Raw genomic sequence first — 20,340 nt, 5'->3', positions numbered from 1 at the left:
CGGACGCGAGAAAATGGCGCAGATTATGTTTATACTATTACTTTTAATTTTATTATACTATTATATATATATTATATATAATTTATACTATTATTTACTTATTCATGCACGGTTCAAGAACCTTTAGCATTCCCCTAAAAACTAGTCTTGGTACCAAAGTCATCGACTTCCGGTTCGCCGGAAGCTTTCATCGCGAGACAAGAACCGCCAGGCTTCGGCAGCTAAAAAGTATTGATTCCGCGATAAAGCTATAATCGTACGACGATTTCGTCCTGGGAATTTCTATCGTCGAATTCGAACGGAGCTATGCGGCGACCCTAATCGCTCTCTCCCGTGATCGAGAAAAACTCTCTCTCTCTCTCTCTCTCCCCACGTTCTGCAGCTTTATTCATTAAATTCCTGTGCCTCGCAGGGAACGGCTGGAATGCGGTGTGATCTCATACAACAGCAGAAGCGCGTCCCGCATTCTTATGCAATGGTGGTGTTTAGCCGGGCATTTTTTTCTCGAAACCGTTCGTCATCTGTTGCCAAAGCGGACAACAACGCGGCTTCCTGTAATGAGTTAATCGTCGCGTGTCGTTGCGTGATTAATTACGCAACTCGTGGAGGGGTGTCGAATCGACGAGTTGCGCGCCACTTCCGGTCGTTTCGTTCCGACCCGACCGTTCTCGATCGATGTGGAGATCCATCGATGCCCCCCAATTGAGACGTTCCCTGCGCGCGAGAAATCGATATCAGAGCGAAAGGTTGTCCGCGAGGGATATCCTGGATCGCGACCGTCCACCTCGTTCGAACAAAAGAGACCCGGGGAAACGAAACACGGGGAACAAACGATGGCCCCCTTCGGTCTGCCGGAATCACGGTTAGTTTGTAATTGCTCCGCGTCGCTGTCGTTACGCTCGCCGTGCATGCATTCGTGACACAGTGGCGCGTGGGTACGTGTGCAAGATGCATCCGTCCCGGAGACACGTGCCCCGGAGGACGTTTTTCTATGCGACAGGTCTGTCGATGATTCGTTGACCGATCCCTGCCAGTTTCCACGCGGGAAGAACGCTGATCGATGGCAGCCAAAACTCTGGGCGAGCAGAATGCGAGTCTGATTCCGAAGAGGTTAAGTAGAGTCCAGGACAAGTCCGAAGGATCCAGAGCGAGAGTTCCAAGATATGGAGCGTTCAAACGGACTTGGAGGTTTCGGGAGAGTCTCGATGGTCACAAAGAAAATCTCTAAAGCGCACCTGGTTGTACGCCTAAAGTCTCTTAGGTTCGTCGAGAGAGCAAAGCGGAGCAAAGCGCTATGTGCTTATCGATCGAGAACTCGACGTTGAACCAGTTTGCGGTTACGCCATCTAATGGTTTTAAGGAGAAGATATGCGATCGAGTGAGTGATAAGAAAACAACGATGCTGCAGCGCGGATGTCAGCGTGCCTGCACATGGCGTAGATATTTTTAATGCTTTCCTCTCTCTCTCTCTCTCTCTCTCTCTCTCTCTCTCTCTCTCTCTCTCTCTCTCTCTCTCTTCGCAGAGCGAGAAGAATCGGAAGATCGGCGGCGCAGGCGTGGCCACGCGAACGAACGAGTCCCCGATCGCTGGTTCTTCTCGTTTCAAGTGCATTTACATGCACGCGATACACAATGATTGATTCAAAGTGTATCGAGGTCACGTTATAAAAGATCCCCGCGACGAGACGCGACGCGACGCGTCGGGAAAATGTGTTACGAGGAGAGGAAAGCGCGGGCTGAAATAATCGGACAACCGCAGCGCGCGGCGGTTTATCTTTTCGTAGAAACCTTACTTCAGCGAAGTCATAAGCGTTCCCGCCGGTATGTTCTGCCGATTGTCCGACGAATCGAGTGCCCGCCGTCGCTCTTTCCCCGTGACCGATCGATCCGGGAGCATTCTTTCATCTTTCGTTCGCAACTTCTATTCGAAGTCGAGGCTCGCGACGAACCGCGCGACACCCTTCTTCCTACTATAATCGAGCCCTCGAAATGAAACGGTCGCGGACGGAAGAGAAAGTCGGGGAAATTTTGTTCCGTTCCGCCTGTGAAAGCGCCGAGGGGTCTACGGGTCGCGGAAGGGTCGCGCGCGCTGAGAAGTGAAAAAGTTCAAATGAAATCGATTCGTTTCAGCTGTGAATCGTTCGCCGCTCGTCAGCCAAATTGTGCGGGATCGTCGGTGAGAGAAAAAGCTGGTGCCTCGCAACGCTTCCCGTCGACGCGCATGGGTTTTCCCATTTGCCGGGACGACACGGTATGGGACCCGGTGCGTGTTCACGTATCGGTGAACGCGTCTCCTCCCCGTCCACCCCCGCGCACGACGGAGTCCTCCGGCCTCTGTCCACCAAGGTAAATCGCAAAGGCCGAGGGTGGATGTGTTTCGCGCTATTTATAATGTTTACGGTGACGGACGCGTTCCACGTCGAACAGGTGCTATTTTGTGTTATTTACTGGTTGCTTAATTACAGGTTGCCACGGTCGACCATGGGCGCGCGCGCGCGCGCCCGCGCGCGTGTGTGTGTGTGTGTGTGTGTGTGTGTGCACGCGCGCGGCAATCAACTGGGATTCTGTGTGGCCACGGAAAATCGGCGGCGCCCGTTCGAGGACCCACACTGGAAAATGATGGGCGTGACCGACGAATTATTGCGGGGGTGCGGTAGGAAACGATTCCGCAATAAAAAAAAGCCGACGTAATTCTTCCACGAACCGCCGTCGTTTCTGTTCCACCGCGCTGCTCCTAATTCTCTCTTCGACAGCGAATTCGATCAGCCCTGTTATCGAGACGCAAAGTGCTCCAGCAAACGTTTCTGTTCGCGAAAATGAGCGAGTCGCCTTAAATTCATTACTCGCTGGAGCGAGGGAACTCGGCTGTAACTCGTCCGTTGCATCCCTCCTAGAGGGAAAAATGAGGCAGGAAATTTAATGTTCAATATATACGGGTTATACCCCCATTTGATTACACATAAATGCTTAATTGCATCGTGTGAGGTCAGAGGTAGCCCCAGGAGATAGATTAGATTACATAATTCGATCGACGAAAGAATACAACGAACGAATAAATTGTAAAGCGATTGCGTCTAACTGAGCAACAATTGCAACTGAACCGCAGCTGAGCTACAATTGCAGCTACAACTGTGCTGCAATTGCAACTACAGCGGAACTGTAATTGCAACTGTGCTGCAACTGCACTTCTACGTGGCGGACACGCGGCATAGGGGGGCAATAATACGCGTTGAGGGCGAAAGATTACGGGCGCACGGTTCTCCTACTCGTTTACATAATACATATGCATAACCCGCGGATCGATGATCCATCGATGGATCGGTTTGAGACAAACTGCCGGAACATGCATTTATTTATCTCTCTGCGCGCCAATAATAGTACTCGCGGTACGGATTTATCGGATCTCGGTCGGCGTGCGATCGACGCGAAGGGTGGCGCGCTGGCGAGTAAAAAAAAAAGGAAAGGGTGAGACGAGCGATAGCGACAGGGGTGAAAAGCTTGCGAGATGAGTCGAGCGGATCTTACGTAACACGTGCAACACGTGAACAAGCGCCGGACACGAGGCGGAGAATAGTAAATCCGATTTCTCAGCGAAACTTCCATCGCACCCGGGAGGTTTACCACGCATGAATATTTCGGGAATGATTTAGGGGAGAATGCAACGGTGTTAACCCTCGGGATTAATTAAGTGGAACGTTTGTATCCCTCTCGTGACTATTTGGAATTATTGAGATTATCTAACAGTGCGAGGAAATGTGCGAAGAAAAGAACGTTCGACCCCTATCGTAGTAATCGTCGTTCCGAGTCAAATATCTCCGGTCACACAACCTGTATAATATTCTGTATATAACAATCTTATTAATAACATTAATAACATATTATAATAAAAATAATTCTGCCATCGCAGGAAAAAATTCGACGCCAAAGGACTGAAACGATCGCATCGATCAGAGCGGAGAAACGTCACAAGAAACGGTTGAAAAGTCGCGGTAAGATTCCCAGAGACTCGGAAAGTGTTCTACGGATTCCCAAAGGTTTTCGGTGGATTCCTGGAGGTCGCGAAGGATTCCTAGAAGAGGCCGGAGAAATTCAGAACGGCCGGTATTCCCGGCGAAGGGGATTCTGCGACTTCGATTGGCAACGGTCCGCGAATATTTAGCGAGTCATCGATCGCGGAGAAAGGCCGACCGGACGCGACGGTGCATTCTTGGATTAGGTTGAGTTAACGGGGCCGCAGGAAACATCGTTTTCCCGGCATGCATCCCGTCTGGCATGATCCGATCGGGCGACGATTCGACGGAGCAGGAAATCTCGTAGGATCGGCAACAATAAAACAAAATGGTGGCCGCGGATAAAGACGAGAGGGAACGGGAGCAAGAGAGAAAGGTGCTCGCTCGGTGCATTCCGATCGCTCGTGCTCGGTGCGTTGCACCTACACGACCGCGAGTGCAACGTCTTTCGTTAATGGGGTGGGTTCCCTGAACCTGTTGCTACAGCGAACTTAGATTTCTTGCACGCAACGAGTTTTCACTGTCAACCGGCCCCCGACCATCTCGGACCGCCGTTCTCCACGCTGGGAAACGTGTTGCACGATGATTACGATCATCCGGGCCCCGATTCATCTCGACCACTTCTCGTATTCGATTCGAAAGAAATTCTCCCCCGACTTCGATGTGCTCGCTGGATTCTCCTTCCCTATAATAACGCGGCGATAAGTTGCGCGAATTTGTGTTGCAGGAAATCGTAACACGCGGGAATCGTTTTGTAACACGAATAAAAATTTCCGATGCGAGAGAACAGTTTTTTTTCCTCGACAATTCGGTGAAGGAAATAATTGAATAAATTCGTCACGCAGTTGCGATGACTCGATGACGAAAATAATTCAATGACTCAATGAAATACAGAGATCTCGCTTCGGAAGAATTTCACAACGCTGTTACATTGCGTCCAATTTATTTTTATTTAACTCCCGCCTCTTGGTATTGGTGCAGGAAATTGTTCCTTTGCATAAAGAGTTGCAGGCGAGTTCTGCAATCGATCGGGACACCTTGCAAATCGCCCAGCGTCGTCTTGAGAGCGCCTCGCTCGAGCGCATCAATATTTATTCGACGCTCTTGAGAGAACTGGCTTAAGAAGCTTTTCGGCGATGAGATCGCGACGATCGGAGGAAGAGATCGTGCCGGTGAAATCACGGTTTCGCGAATCCGAATCCGGGCAGACACGCGACGGGATTTCGCAACGCGGCTCGCCGCTGCGATCACCGCTTTGATCACCGATAATCAAGAAAAATTGCCGCGCTCCTCGCCTCGATTAGAGTTAATTGAAGGTCTCCGCGGCTCGAATACCGACCCGATGGTGATCTGAAAAATCCGCGGGGATCTGTTTTCTCCCGAGGCTGGCTCGGCGTCGATCCAAATTGGAGCGTAGAGAGACGACGCCCGCGCGGATTCGCACGCAAGTGCGTGGGTGGCTCTCGACCGACGGGGCAGAGTTTCCTGAACCCGAACCTGTTGCGGTCGCGGTTTATCAACGACGATGATCAAGCGACGAGTTTCCACGGGATCGTGTTTGCTCGGAATTTTTGCGCTCCCTGCGGGATTCGATCGAACGAGCAATGAACACGGGGGCGAAGGGTGAATCTTTTAATCCTCGAAGACTTTCACGGTACATCCTTGCCCCGCGCGTAATATTTCTGTTCATAATTTAAATGTAACAATAATTAAAATGTAAATTTATTTATAATCGTAAGATTCGTTGAGAAAACCGGTAAGGTCAACTTCAACCACATCGTCCGACTAGACCGTTTGAGTTTTCGAGTCGCAGCGAACGTTCCCGAATCGGATCCGCGGATCCGAATAGAACAGAGCAAACGCGTCCATTCCCACGTAATTGAATTGCTACTTTCTCTAGTTTTTCGTGACGGTCAATGAACTGTCTCGCTCGAGCGTGCCACGTTAATTGAAACAAGTGAAAACGGCGGCACCGCGTTCTGCATCCGAGTTCCACGCAAATGAGATGCATTTTTCATTGCGCCCTGGTCTCCCGCGAGAGATCCAGGAGATCCGTGAGAGAGAGAGAGAGAGAGAGAGAGAGAGAGAGAGAGAGCGCTAAACGCAAATGTCTGTCGTTTTGACGAGTCCAACCGTTCCACCGTCCCAGGCAAACCAATATTTCTAGAAGCAATACACCGGCGTTCGCTTCCTGCGAAACCGGGAAGAAGCTCGCCAAGAGTCAAGATCAGCATCGAAATTGTTTATTGTTCCCTTCACGCTCGATTCACAAGAACAGTCAGCGATTGACCGAACACGCCGCCTCCTTACCCAGATCTAACCTCTGACCCGAGCGCGTTGCGCAACACGCAGATAGCCAGAATTATGCAACGACTTGTTATCTGCAATTTCTCACGGCGCCGGTGCATCGCGCCCCTTCGTCGAGCCCATGGAGTTCTGATCTGTTTAGGACTGGTCCCCGGAGTCTATCGTAGAGTTCGCTGTTGCGAGAAGATAATATCGTCGAAATTTTTCTATTATTTTTTATACTCGACGAATCTTTTGACCGACGAAACTCCGCGAAAAATCATGACGACGACGTTTCTTCTCGAATGAAAGCTTGAAAGCTCTGCTGGAAGACGAATGATCGTCAAAGGGCGGCACGCGTCATCGAGGAGGAATTCGCGTTTCTTTCGCGACAGACAGTCTCGCGGGGGGTCCCATCGGATAATACTAATTACTGCTCGGCTGCGTCTATTCATTACTAATCGACGCCGCTTGTCGTTCCTCCGCGGATAACGTTGATGCTTTAATAATCGCTTTGTGACGCTATTAGCGTGTCCCGCGAACACAACGTTCGGCTCGAGAGCCGGACAATGAACGAGGAAGCAACGACGGCGTCTTTGGGCGCAGACAAACGGCTGGCAAGTTCGACTGTAACGAAAGAAAAGAACGCGTCTGCGATAATGTCGCCGAAGCGAAGAACTCGTTACGCTAATGAGGCCGATACGAATTAACAAATGTTCCATCCCAGGAATTTCAGGCCCGACAAATGGATCGTCTTGCTACTTTCTAGGCCCGTCTCTTACGGCGTTATTTAGAATTCCAGTCGATCATTATTTTATTCGAGCAAATACTCTATTCGAATAATTCGAAAAAATTAATATGAATGAAATGGAATCGATGAACTAGGAGAAAACATTTTATATTCTATCATTTCTTACTTTCTGCATGAAAATATCTGTATGAATAAATTCTTAATCGAATAAAATCTTACTCGAACGAAATTTGTATTCGGCTAAACATTCATCTATATCGATCTTTAATCGATCGAACATTTATCCGACAGCATCGAAGAAAATTTGCCGAATAAAAGCATCCCTCCGCTTTCTACAGCGAAATCGCATCGTCCGTGAAATTCATAAGAAAAATCATCCGAAGAATCAACGCGGTTAATAAAATTACCCCCCGCGGGTCTTAGTTCACCGTGACGACCTTGGCGAGCGGATCCATGCGGCCCATGGGAAATCACGCAGCGCGATCGATAGCGACGCGACGGTTAAAGATCCTATTGTTTTTAAAGGAATTACGCTAACTAGATCCACGGTCGGTGAGAGGGATGCTAATGGGTTTTTTCTAAGTACCCGTACAGCCCCAGAAGTGTCCGGGGCAGCGTGGAGGCACAGTTTCTCGAAGTCGAATGAACACGATCCGCGGTATCTGGGCCGGTGATTGATATCTCTCGGTGTCGCTTTTGAGGGGCCGTCGAGGGTAGCAGCGGCGGGGGGAAATGCGGGGGTGGCGAGGCACAAAAGTGTCCCACTTTTCGAGCCGGCCTAGCATGCGCGCGTTCTATAGCAGCTTCGATCGGAACACCGCTTTGTCCCGACCACCGAAGGATCCATCCGTCGAAAGAGCACGTCTCTACACATATACTACCATGTGTACATTATATATTTTCGCATACGGTTCTACCATGGGAGAGGAAACGCGCGCAAGGCGAAAATAAACGGGGGAGGACGTCGCGAGAGAGAGCACACCTTGCACCGGACGCTGCTCCGCGGCCACTTAACGAGACCGTGAAATCGTTCGAGCGTACATCGCGAGGCCACTGCACGTCCACGTGCCGGCTGCATATCGAACAAGAACCGCCGCGATACAATTCGAACAGGATTCACGGTGATAATCCGGCGAGAAACCGGGTGCCTTAAAAAAAACCTTATGAAAAATCAACGCCCGGACTCTTGTCTGGCCATTGCCGGATGATTCTACTTGGGTCGCACGACTTCGCTGGCTCCGCGAAACCACCCTTAACCCTTTCGCTACTACGGGCCACTATAGTGGCCCTCCATAAGATGTCACTGAGGTGCTACGGGCCACTATAGTGGCCTTTCGTATGATGCCACTGAGGTACTACGGGCCACTATAGTGGCCTTTCATAAGATGCCACTGAGGTACTATGGGCCACTATAGTGGCCTTCCATAAGATGCATTATATTGCATAATGTTTTATTTCCTCTCATACTGTAAATTAAAGAGCGCATGCTAAGACGTTATAAATACCCTGGAATACGCTTTATTTATAAATACCCTTTGGAGAGAAATTTTTTCGTACGAAAACATTCAAGCAGCTTGGGTTCTCCGCCGCGGTACTCCCGCTGACGATCGGCGTCGCGTAGCGTGCAGTGATGTCGCGGCGCTCCGTTCAGCGGTAGTACCGCGGTGGAGAACCCGCCCGTAGCGAAAGGGTTAAACTCCTCGCGCCATTTTCTTCACTGTTGCGACGACTAGAAGACTCTCGGATTGTCTCGTTCGGCTGCGGTTCCCAGAATTCGCGCGCGACGATTAGAAGACTCCCGGATTGTCTCGTTCGGCTGCGGTTCCCAGAATTCGCGGGCGACGCTTGAATCTCCGGAAAATTTGTATCTCGCAGCAAACATCGTTCGTACAATAGCTTCGTAAGCTTGCCTAAAGTCGTCGAACGGATGGAGAAATGAGAGTGCTCGCGACCAGATTGGAAACGGTCCCCAGCGACGAGCAAACTTCGTCGCGGGGGATTGATTTCCTTTCTTTTTTTTCTGACGATCGTTACAGAGCCCGCGGAGAGATCTCGCGCGGGAATAATGATTCGCGAACTACCACGGCCACGGGGAACTTCGGTAACTCGATAAAGCGAAGTTCGAACGGTTCGCTAACGAGATGGACGTTGGAACAAGCGTTTTGCCCGTTACGAATTTCGCGGCCGCGCGTTTCCTATCGCGCCTCCGGCCGACCTCGTTCACGGAGAAGAGAGAGAGAGAGAGAGAGAGAGAGAGAGAGAGAGACCAGTTTCCAACGAGAGCGAGTCTGAGAAACAATCAATTGGAAAACTGGTCGAGCACCATTTCGCAATTGTTATTGCCGACGCGCGATCGTCGCATTATTTTCCTTCCCTTTTTTCCTCTCTTTCAGCCGCGCCGCGCCCGCGACATATCGTCGCATTATTCTAGAACACACAGACATTTCTCTCGTGATTGTCGCCGTTATTTCGCGCGATCAGCGATCTTAGTCTGGGCCCTTCGAACGTTAACGCAAGTACAATGAACAGGATACAATGAACATTTTTTATTCGAATAATATTTTCCTTATTCGTGTGATATTTCAAAGAGATCGTTGAAGTAAAATTTGATTCGTACAACCTTTCAAATCAATTCTACGAATCGAATTTCGTCGAAGAAATTGTTCGATCGGCGGTTCGATCTCGAGAAAGAAAAGTCGTGAATCGGTCGAGTAACAGATTCCCGAATTAGAAGGGCCGCTTACGTATTCGCCGAGTAACCGAATTCGAATCAATGAGGATTGCGAACGTGTTCCGAACACATTCCGAAGAGTGACTCACGGCACTGACTAACTAACTCCCCGCCGTCTTTTCGATCTTGTCTTCTTTTTCTTCTCTCTGCGAGAAGAAACTGTGACGTCGCGTGTGCGGCTAGGTTGTGCAATAATCGCGTTAAGAAATGATATACGACACAGCCCCGGAAGGATTAGCCGACGAAATTGGTGCGAGCCGTGTAGATCCCCGGACGGCGAACGATTCGATTTTTTCGCGTTCACCGGTGGACAGAAAATAATTGCCGGGCTTTATGCATTTATGGCGGAGCCGGTGATCTAAAACAGTGAATTAGTTCTTTAGATTTCAATTCGAAATGGAAAGAAAAGAAAGGTTTCGACGCAACCTGCATAATTAGCGAGCGGAGGCCGGCGCGATTCCAGCGCGGTGAATCATTGATTCCGAGCGAGGAAAAAAAAGGAGAAAAAAATCAAGGGAACGCGCAGTATCGATTGTAAATACCATCGATGACTCGCTGAACACAGTATCGGGTTTTCAACTCGTCAACGATTACACGAAATTTCACGGGGAATCGAATCACGGTCGACGCTTAGGCGGATGAGGCAACAATTGCGACAGTGTATCCAGCGTGCACAACATTTGAAACCAGATAAATTAGCTCTCCATTGAAACGCCAAGAGCAGCGGACCTCCGACGATAAATATCTTAGCCGGTAATTACGTGGGTGCCGTCCTAAACAACGTGCCAATTCGAAATGCTGCGCTTGCCAGACCCCGGCTTCAACAATAAACCACAATCTATCGGTTTCTCTCTCTCTCTCTCCCTCTCCCTCTCTCTCTCTCTCCCTCTCTCTCTCTCTCTCTCTCTCCCTCTTTCTCTCGCTCTCTATCTCAGAATGAAATATATTAATACACATGAAAATGTATATATATATACATTTTCATGTGTATTAATATATTTCATTCTGAGATAGAGAATGTTATTTTTATATGCATTGAAAGTTCGTCCGATGGAAATGCCATTTCATCTAAAATTTCGTACAATAAAAGACGATTTACAACACGTTTCTTTCGAGTTTCATTGAATTCGCTTCAGCTACAGAGACGCGCGACGCACTATCGTGTGTTATTCTTATCAGAATAAAAAGAGAGTTTTATTCAGTCAGTACCTCGAATCGCAACAAGATGGAACACGGTCCGAACCAGAGAGAATACACAGCACTTTGGCAACAGGTGATAGAACAACGTTCGAGCGGCCACGATGCCGCGGTGTTCCGTGTAAAAAAAAAACGAACGATCGAAAGATCGTGAAGGATCGACCGTCGAATATGAATCGCGATCGCGTGACTGGATCTCCGATCTCGACAAGCCCTCGTGATAGTCCTAATACATATACATTCACACCGGTCAAGCTCGGTGATGCAATCGACGTCCATCTCAATCACGCGTAATGGATGCGAGTTACGCTGATCGATATTCATTTTATCGATGGCTCGGAGCGACAAGGATCAAATCTCGGCCGAGAGGCGCGTTGTTTCGCGTGTTTTTCCGAGCGACGGCCTTCGAACGCGTTTCGTTCGCCACTTTGCCACGGCCGATTTCCTTTTGTCGTTACAAGGAGGGGATATATATCACGGAGTCTCAATTATGTTTATTGCCGAATTGATTTCACGGACGTTTATGCAAATTTTACGAGGGCTACAAACGATATCCCTTTATTCCGGTAGATATGCAACAAGATTGTAGACAATTGCGATATTTTGAAGAATTGAACATCGTTGTTCCAATGAGAAAAACATTTTGTTTGCTATTCGGATTAAGATTATTCTTATGTTTATAAATATTTATATTAGAAATAATTAAATATTTATGAGATGTTTGCGCGTGAAAGAGACGTCTGGGTCGATAGGGAATTTAGATATCAGAGGTTCGGATAGTCGAGGTTCTAATGGTTCTAATGGTTCCATAATGGTCGAAGACGAGCTACGACATCGAGGGTGCTTTCTCCGACGGCGATTAATGGCACTATTTCGACAAACCGAACGTGATGGCACGCGTTCGTCAATGCGCGAACGAAAATTGTTCTCCGGCACCGTCACGCGTTAATCCGAACGTGACACGCTTCGTTCCCGCGAAAAGGAATTTTTAATCGACCGACAGCGCAGGATGCACACGATCGCGCATTAATCTGTTCGCGAATGCTGTATCGAACTGTGATAAATAGTACAAAACAGACTCGAACTGTTTCGAACTGACCTATCCGCTCGGAAGCGATCACAAACGGTCAGAAACGGTCGCAAACGATCGTGTACGTTTTTTACGAAGCCGAAGAAACTCGAACCGACGGATCAAAGGAAGCGGTGGAAGATTGATCGCAGCTTGGAAATCGCCGCGGCGATGCATCAGCCGACAATTTATTATTGAATATAACGCGCACGCGTGAAATTTGAAGGCAACGCGTCCATTAAGCGGCAATTAAGCACGGCGATCTGACATGAAATTCCATTTCACGGTGGCCGCGTTCACGCAGAGACCGATCAATTCGAGGCTCGTTCCCCGGCGAAATTTATGCTCGCGGTTTTGCAAAAGAACGACCGACGACCGACAACACGAGGCCGCTGCCGCCGCCGCCGCCGCCTATCTCGATCGCGAGAGGTCTTCAAGTACAATTGCATTTTCAATCCAATTTATGCGACTCGAATAGCCGGAGCCAGCAGCAATCATTATTCTGCCTCCTCGGCACGATTTTCCGTTCGCAACTAATTTATGTGCTTGAACGCGAGCCGAGAGTTGCTATCGTTATTACGTTTCGCGGGCAGAATTTCGTTTTCGCTTCGACTTCTATCAACTTCTTCCGTCCACGCCTTCTTTTCTTTTCCCTTTTATTCGCGGGCGCGAGGGAAGCATCGCTTCCCACGGGGCGAATTCGAGCTCGAGGGGGAAAAAAATGTATCGTTCGAAAAATTTGCGGGTATTTTACAGAAAATTTGTATCTCGAGGCTCGTGTCTTACGGAAAATTTGCGACCCGAAGAGATCTCCGACGTCGTTCAGAAAAGGGAAGCATCGCTTTTCTCGGGATTAATTCGAGCTCGAGAGTTTACTTCCTCGAGAATCCGCCGCTTGTTTCTCGAACGCCTCTCGCGACCGCCACTTCACCCACATACAGGTGACACGATTTCTGGCTAGCCGAGCCGCGTGATATTCGGTCGCCTCCACGAGGCGAAATCCCGAGATTTCGCAACGCTCCTTTCTTCTGCTCGATGATCTCTCGTCTCGATGTCCGCGCGGCGTTTTCGAACGGCGCGAGACCATTTTTGGTCGTATCAAAAATCGCCGAAATTCGACGAAACGCGCGGCCTTCGTAAAATTTGTCTCGGAGACGCCGTTCACACTGAAACGAACTTCGATCCTTCCTCTTCAATTAAAAAAAAAAAAGAAAAGAAACGCCACTGCGATTTTTTCCCGCAAAGTTACGACACCTCAAAGGTGACCCTCGCATTTTCGTCATCTACCACCGGCACGTTTTATCGGAACTGCGTCACAGAGATGTGCGTCACGCCGAACTTAAAATACAGAAAGCATCGTCTGAAAGCAGAGATTTCAAGCTTTAATTTACCAAAAAATTCATCATCCTGCGATGATTCGTCGCGATGTTATCGTCGATCGAAGTCGGCCAATTTTTATAGACTGTTTTCACGCTACAATTTCGTACGAGCGGTATAATCGAATAACGTTGAACGTGAACGGATTTTCTCCTGGATCGCTTAAGAAACTGCTTATCTCGCGCAAAGATCCGCCGACTAATTATTACGGTAAGCCTCGGCGAGGGTGTGCCTCGGTTACTAAATTCGGGCTTGCGTTTGCCATGCAGGCAACCCAATTTCCCCGAGGAAGAAAAGGGGTTTCCGTGGAATTCGTAGACGGGCGGCGGCGCGGTTCGGCACACTCGACGCATTCGAACGAGATAAGACACGACACGTTTGCTTCGCCGCGAGATAAGATCCCTCGGCTCGTGGCGAGACGCGGCGCGAAGGCGGAACTGATTAAGTAGAGGGATTAGAGAATTAAAAGTAATCAAGGGGACTATCAATTCACGTTTGAAAGGCGTTGTCGGAAGACGGTGTGTGTCCTGGATATTCGTCCGTCGGCCCCGCGGACCGAAAAACGCGAGCAAAAAGCGAACGACGCGCGCGCGTGATTTCCACGGACGGTTTTAATAAGCGTATTACGGTACACTGTCATCATCGTCGGTGTCGTTAGAGCTGGCAGGGTACCGGTACGATAAACTAACTGGAACCAGGAAGCGGCCGATGTCGTGACAAGTCGGCGTACGTCCACCGAATCCTTCAGGAAGGACCCGCCGGCAGGATGTCGTTCTTTAACCGGCACGACGCGACGCAGAAACGATGGGAAAAATCGATCCAAGGTCCTCGGGAATTTCTCGCATTTTTTAACGTCTGCCACCGACTACTCTCGACTGTGTCGAATAAATTACCAACCCTATTATTGATATTGTTACCTTTTCCTTTCGTTGCATTTCCGGAACAAAGACCCGACACCGCGTGCAACGAATCGTCGATCTTGTATTATTATTCTTACTCGTTGTACGCAGGTGATAGACACATACATTACTACTGACAGTGATATAAATAGACTAGTATGAAGATAGCATAAGATACACGTTGCAATCGTTCGATCGGAAACCCGGAGATTTAATCGTATTGGTGTCGTGGTTTTATTAACGATTTCCCCGGAGTATCGTGCGCGAGATTTATACAATATTAATAATATAATTTAAAGCTTTTACTCGGGAAATTCGTGTCGTCGTCGAATACACGGACAATATTCGAAACGATCAAGAGTTGCAAGACGAACGATCGCCCTGTAAAAGTCCAGTAATGTCTCCCTTACTGACGCTCAGATTGTCCACAAAAATGGACAATTTTGGAAAGAGGAGATACGATTATCCGAGCCTTGCGGCTCGTTTTTATAATTGTCGACAATTTATAACTATAAAAACGAGCCAAAAGGCTCGAATAATCGAAATCTTCTCTTCCCAAATTGTCCATTTCTGTGGACAATCTGGGCGTCAATTAACCCATTAACTGCCACGCAAATTCAGCGCGTCTTGCCCTGGGTGCCACGGTTTTATTTGAAAGAAAACATGAATTTTTACGAAATATAATAATATTAAGTTACTGATATAATATTGCAATGGCATTTACAGTAATTTTTTTTATTGATAATCAATATGTTCTCTACACTGTATACATTTTTCATTCATCCTTTCTAATAGTTCCTAACTCAAATAGCCATCTGTAGCCAATCTAAACTTGCAGCACCCACTACGAGATATCTCGTAGCTGGCAGTTTTGGTACAGACGCTTACTACGAGATATCTCGTAGTTAGCAGTCAATGGATTAAAGAGACATTACTGTAATCACTTTTGGATATGTTGCTCGAAAGAAGAATTTTCTGACTGACTGACCCACATAATCGCGACGATGATTGCCGACGCGGAATTAAGGAAGAGCGTGCGCCGCGGATCGGATAGGCAGCTCATTGTGGTACCGCGTGACAAAAGATCGTCCTTCGAAAGGGACAATCGTAATAACGTTTGATAAGGATCGTGCCTGGTTTCCTGTGAATAAAGGAAACTGGCAGAGAATTGTCAGACGGCGCGCGCGCGCTCGCGATGTTCCTTTATTGTTCTTAGGCCAACAGAAGCGACAACTTCCGAGTTTCGAGGAGCGGCATCGATCGACCAACGAAACGGAAACAGATCGGAAGGATATAAAACCGTGTAAAACGTTCCACATCGATCGGTCGATTTGCTCTCTCCGGAAGAACTGCGATCCGTTCGACGTCGCTGAACGCTACTCGAATGAATTATGTATATCCCGTGGCGAACTATCTCGCGATAAATTATCATCTCGTGATAAATAAATACAAAATATATCAAATGACGAAATATATGTATATCTCACGACGAATTATCTCACGACAAATTACTCCTTAACGATTCGTGTTATCTACCGGCGATTGCTTAATGCTATTCGAGAATCGTCGAGCAATTAAGAACCCAAATCAATCGGTGACACGATCTAATCCAATTATTAAACATAGAAGATGACAGAATATGTTGGAAGTAACAACATTTTAATCCTTGTTGTACAGCTTGTGGCTGTACAAGATCGCGTGTCGAGCAAAAATCGTTCGTTTTTAAAGTACCATAATTATCGGCAGATTTATCGCGCGCGCCTCGGAAGAGGACAGATCCGAGCGCATAGTTAAAAACGTTCGATTGTGTATTTCGAAACGAGGTAATTATTCGGCCTGCCTCTCGAGACGATCCTATCGTCGGGTCCGTTCCGTTTGCAGGAACCAGAAACGCAACGACACCTGTCCGACAAAGGAAAATCGTGGGAGACGGCTGTTAATGAGGAAGAGAGAGAGAGAGAGAGAGAGAGAGATGAGACGGTCCTGTTATCAGTGTCGGAATGATGGTCACTCGGAAACAATTGAGCGACGCGAGGATCGATACCGGCCAACGAAAATTTCGTCCGCGATCGATTTCCCTTTATCCCGCCATGCGTGTGACACCCTCCGTAAATGTTTCCCTCCTTCGCACCGAGGCCACCAGGATTATCGAGCATTTTTATGGCCGTCATAAATGGACAAAACGACGCCGTTCCGCGCGCGTGGGCTTCGACGACGGAACATTCAAATATTGAACCGTATACAGGAAGCTTTACAATCGCTAATCTCCGATAAATTCGCGAAATATTTTCTCTACCAGGCCATAAGGATCGTAATCCTTCTATGAACCGAAGGAACAGCGGGGGAACAGCGATCAAGAGAAAGAGAGAGGGGGATGAGGGAGCGCTTGGCATTCATTCCAGTGACCTTTCGAATTGGCGAGCTTTTAAACAGCAGCAATTACATATTTCTTTCCGAATTTAAAAAAAACTAAGTCGTGATCCCTCGTAATCGCTCGCGCAAACATCAAGCCTCCTTATTGATTTAATTACCCGCTCGCTATAAATAGATCTACGATCTGCGATCGCGTCTTTGCGAACGTGATCTTTTCATTGAAAAGACCCGTGAAAAATTCTTTACAGGCGTGTGGCGTACTCGTTACCACGCCAGGCAGACACCTATGGGAAAAATAGATTTTTCAAATATTAACCCTTTGCACTCTCTTAGTCAAATTAATGCAAAATTTAATACAGTTTTTCTGACCCACTGTATTTCCATTTTATATAACCTAATGCGTTTTATACATATGAAATTGAATTCCGTGATTGATGCAACAGTTATCCAGTTCTTCAAATATGAACAAATTCGATTAATAAAATTACTTTGAAATGTGACGTGACAATTTTTAATGGCACCTTGAAGTCGCCATTCAAGTGGAAAGAGTTAAATAGACTATAAAGATTTGTATCTTCTTCTCGCGTGATACAGAATGTGGCAAATAAACATATTACGTGGTTAAATATAACTAAAATGCTATTGCCTATATTGTCTATTTATCATTTCAAAAATCTATTTTTTCCGCGGCTGTGACGGCAAGGGAATAAATATCTGCAAAGTTCTGCCGGACAAACTTTCCAAATGAATTTCTTATACTTTCGGTTACGAACCGGAACCGCTGTTTAGATTTCTTGGAGACCCGATCTATAATATATAACATATTCGAATAAAAGAAAGCGAGAAAGGGACTTCGAAAAAGTCACACGTCCAGGGCGAGCAAAATGGACGCGGGCGCGCTTTAGCCGGCCGGAACATGCCGGCTCTCGACTTTATTGCGAACAAAAGAATTCATTTCCAGCGTTGTACAATACGCCGCCGCTTATTATACACTTCGGCATTGTTCGAAAAAACATTTTCTTTTTTTTCCAGCCGATCGTTTCAGTCGACGACGACGACGACGCCGGTATGCCGGCGATTCCCGCCGTTCCGTCGGCCATCTTCGAATCGTACACGCGGTCGGTCGTGCAAACAATGAAAAATTATTCTGAATCAATAATACGGGTTCCTCGGTCCGGAGCTGTTTGTAATATCGATTTTCCCAACGATTTACGAGAGAGAGAGAGAGAGAGAGAGAGAGAGAGAGAGAGAGAGAGAGAGAGAGAGAGAGAGCAAGCGACAATTCCCCGTCGGGAAATTATGGTTCTCGAGTTTGCACTGGTAACCGGTCGAATAGTTTGCGTCTCCGGTGGAAAAATAACGCGTATCGAACGCGACGCGATGAATGGGCCGGGAAGAACTTTTTTATCTCGCCCACGAACGATCGTAGATAAAACGTAGGCACGCGTGACGACACGTCGGTGTGCACGCACGGCTCTCCGGACCCAATTACACCGTGGAGGAACATGTGTCACAGACGGCCGTGCCGTAAAAAGAACGCGAGCGTAGCGTTTATTGATAACAAGCAGGCGAGGAGCATCAGGAAGCGGTAATTACGAGAGGGAATTATTTATAGCCCGGATTTTCGTAGCACCTTTCGCAGGGACACGCCCGAACGGAACCCGGGACCTCCTGTTCTTTTATTCGTCGTGTATGCCTGCGCCGCGCGACCGGTTCATCCTGAGAAATTACGAAAACGCTAGAGAGTCCCGTCTAACCCAATTACAGCGAGTTTCACGGTAACGTACGAGTTCCCGGATGCTCTAGATGCACGACGATCCACCAGCAGCAGGTTCCGTAAAAAGCCGCTGCCCGCTGTCCGCGTACCGACACACAAGACCGGACGAAAAATTCGCAAAGGAACAAAAAGAACTATACATAATTCGCGTGACCAACATCCCATAACCTACGACGCGTTCTCCGACGTTCGAGTTCCGTTCACGAGGCGCGAACAGTCCCGCGAAAAATGTAACCGAACGGGAAACAAGATGATGTCGAAGCTGAACCGTCCGCTGAAAAGAGAGCGTCCAGTGAAGCGCGTCTAACATTCGTTTGCGAGTGTTGCCGGGTATTTTGCGGCCGGTGAGGCATTCCATAAGAGAATGGCGGTGGAGGAGAAGGCAAGGCGGACGGACGGATGGCCGAGTCTCATGGCAAAACGAGGCATCCGCGCGGCGCGCGCGAGACTATGGGTTGCATTCCTTCTTCCTTGGCCGTGCTGCATGCGAAGTAACAAAGTTCAGCGTGCATGCGGCAACGGGCGCGGGTGGCGAGGGACGAGCACAAGGTAAACAGAAAAACGGCGAAGTGGAACGTTAAGTAAATCCAACGGCCACCGGCGAGAAAGGAAAAGGCTTCCCTCGCGGGGACAACGGTGGTTAAAGAACGTTCCGACGTGGCTTTCGTTGCGACAGGGTGGCCGGAAACTTATGCGTCAACGTCGGAAAATGTTCCAGCGATCTGTCGATCGCGATTCATTTCGACAACATTTAATACCTATTGTTCGATAAATCTAACGTTAACCCTTTGGTGGTCGAAACCATTTTAACACGATATATGTACAACGTAGCTTTGCCGACCTATGGTATTCTCCATTTTATAGAACCCGGTGCATTTTATACTAAATTCTGTGACCCATGCGATAGCTGCTGCTTTTTCGAAACGATATATAATAGTTAGTAATATATAATATATACTATAATATATAGTAATATATAATAGTAATATTATAATATTATAATATATATAATATCATATAATATAATAATTTAATTCATCATATAATATATAATGTATCAACGATATATCGTTTAATACACCCACAGCGTATCGTTTAATTATGCCAACGGCGTATCGATTAATATGTCGATGAGATTGTAATAGAAGATATCGGGATTCGTTTGGACTGTCCGACGTTCGAAATATCGATTTTCCAAACGAATTTCGAAATCGCGCCTATAATCGATGATTGCACAAACGCTAAAGAGGGGTTGACACTCGAAACCACGCGGGCACGATAAATACAGTCTACCTGTTAGATCATCGCGGTTGATATGCTGCTCGGTGCACAGCCAGCCGTACGTTAAAAAAGAAGGTGTAGCGTTAACGGTAACGCGGCCACAAGAAGACGCGCGTCTTTTTATTAATACTTGACGCTAGGTCCGACTGTCCTCGGTCTCTATCGGAGTCGAACGACCAGCCTAAGGTTCTCCCGTTAATGGTCTGCCTCGCTTAACAACGGCCTGTGTTCTTTATCCCGAACGCCTTTTGTACGCGCGTTATTACGCTCGAGCTTTCTCATTGACTTCGCCTGCGAAACGCGTGCACGTGCTTCTGTCGTTCGAGGCCGTGCAGCAGCCGCTGACTGACAACGAGAGGACATCTCGCGGTTGCACGCGCCTTTTTCCTCTCGTTTCTAGAAATTCCCGAGACTTCGGTTACGAATAGAAGATTTGCTTCACGTACCGATTCATCGTCGACTCGTTGATTGATAAAATTCTATGTTATATAGCTTCATCGAATCTTTAATAGATGATCGTAGGATAAGAAAACACAAAGTGACATGTTTTACGATTACAATTAAATTCCAGTTGCTCCACTTTAAATAA

General features: G+C 47.7%; 1 protein-coding gene and 1 long non-coding RNA gene across 15 annotated transcripts in view; one reads left to right on the top strand and one right to left on the bottom strand.

Annotated features, from left to right (window-relative positions):
* Nucleotides 1–20,340, bottom strand: part of scrib (scribble planar cell polarity protein) — a 42,336-nt gene that overhangs the window by 19,828 nt on the left and 2,168 nt on the right. The gene's annotated exons all lie outside the window — the stretch shown is intronic.
* On the top strand, nt 848–7,276 carry LOC117226620 (uncharacterized). Its single transcript, XR_004491829.2, has 3 exons — nt 848–1,378; nt 2,131–2,346; nt 2,466–7,276. It is a non-coding gene; the product is annotated as an uncharacterized LOC117226620 (long non-coding RNA).

This window comes from Megalopta genalis, chromosome 2, assembly GCF_051020955.1.
Source record: "Megalopta genalis isolate 19385.01 chromosome 2, iyMegGena1_principal, whole genome shotgun sequence".
NCBI classification, from domain to species: domain Eukaryota; kingdom Metazoa; phylum Arthropoda; class Insecta; order Hymenoptera; family Halictidae; genus Megalopta; species Megalopta genalis.
The sequence above is the reverse complement of the archived record's forward strand: the minus strand, read 5'-3'. Positions and strand labels throughout refer to the sequence as shown.